The sequence below is a fragment of the Parasteatoda tepidariorum genome, chromosome 4 (assembly GCF_982258835.1).
Source record: "Parasteatoda tepidariorum strain Cologne lab strain chromosome 4, Ptep-v5.0, whole genome shotgun sequence".
Classification (NCBI taxonomy): Eukaryota; Metazoa; Arthropoda; class Arachnida; order Araneae; family Theridiidae; genus Parasteatoda; species Parasteatoda tepidariorum.
Genome location: NC_141758.1, coordinates 118112871 through 118114643, shown reverse-complemented (window position 1 = coordinate 118114643; position 1773 = coordinate 118112871).

Here is a 1773-nt window from a genome sequence, read left to right as displayed (position 1 = left end):
AAACAATTCTTATATTTGCAGTTGAAAAACGCGATTTTTAATACGAAAAGATGAACATATATAATACATAAGTGAACAGCTAAGGGGATCGAAGATATTCAGTGACATTTTGGAAAATTTACGAATATTGGCTTTAGAGAATGAAACAACAAGGGGCTGTTGTTAGGTTTTTAAGGCTGTTCCTACATTTTCTTTGCTGTTATTCTATGAAATCTTTTTCTTAAATCATTTTAAAAGATAATTTTAAGTAGCTCAAAACTTAAAAAGACGATGTTAATACAATGTAAGAAATTAACATATGTTATTAGTATATGTTTTTTTTTCAAAAAAAAAAAAAATAACGTTTCTTTCAATTTTCTGTTTTTATAACATTTTAATATGTTGATAACTATTATTAGTATGCTTAAATATATTTGATAAGTTTTAAAAACAAGACATTTCTGCTGTTATTTTCTAGACAGATTCATATAAAATTGTCAGTTGACGAATGAAATGAAAAAATGTATTTTTGTATTTATGAAATGTTTTACTCAAATTTCTTTACTAAATTGCAAATAAATTTTTAGAAGACTAAAAAAGAAACATCGTATTTTACAGTTTAAAAAAAATAAAAATAAAAAGATTAGCAATCTGTTATTAGCGAAAAAAATAGGAATGAAACTTTACGCTACGCGCAGAGTAAGTTCCTCGTAAGTTAATCACATTTTAATATTAATCGCCCCATTTAATTATTTCTTCATTGTCACCCAATTATTTTTTGAAAATAATTAATTTTAATTTTTCTTAGTTTCTATTAAATTAAAACAGTTGAAACTTTAAATTTTTCAATTGAAAAATATGTAAATTAGTATGGTATAAAAATAATTCATACTTTATAATTCAAAAATTTTTCATCCTCAATTTAAATTAAATAAAAAATAAATAATTATTGAAAAACATTTTTGCATGAAATTATCTTTGGGCAAATGAGTTTTATGAGTGGGTGCAATTTTTTTAAATTTCTTAATTAGTTTTTAAAATATGACTAAAAACGAAAAAAGTGAAATTTACATTAAGGGGTTCAAACTTTGAATCTCTCTCCTAACCAAACTATGGGGACCACATTTCCCAGATTTCGGTATTTTGAAGACTAAAAATCTAAATATGCAAAAAAAATATATGTTTATTCAGAGAAAGCATGTTTTTGTGTCCGATTTCTTAACTTAATTAATAATAAGTATTAATTAATTAGCATATTTGAGGTCATCCTTAAGAACCATTAAGATTGACATTTAGTTCGTAAAAATACGATCATTAGAACGAAAGTTATTCAAGGTGATATCTTTTTTACTCTGCGGACTGTACATATTTGATATTTCTATCTATACAAATAAAATACTCACTCAAACGTAGTTTTTCACGCTGAAATGAATATTGAATGAGACTATGCACAATTCATCAAAAGAAATAATTCAAGCGTTTTTAAGTCTAAAAAATACTTCTTTTATCTCGTACTTCTGTATGTATATACAAGTATTGTACTTTCCATATGTGTATATACACTTAAAATTGAAACCTGGGGCTATCTGAACCTATAAGGTACAGTTTTGGAAGTCATATTTTTAGACTGAATATAATAAGATCACTCCCGAAAAAATCTGACTGATAGTTTAAAAATTACGAGCGTTTTATGCACGAAATTTATACCTGTATATTTTTACGCATGATACATTACTATACAGACAAATGTGATGATTAAGGCCCGGATTTTGATGACATTTGCATTTTTTTGCG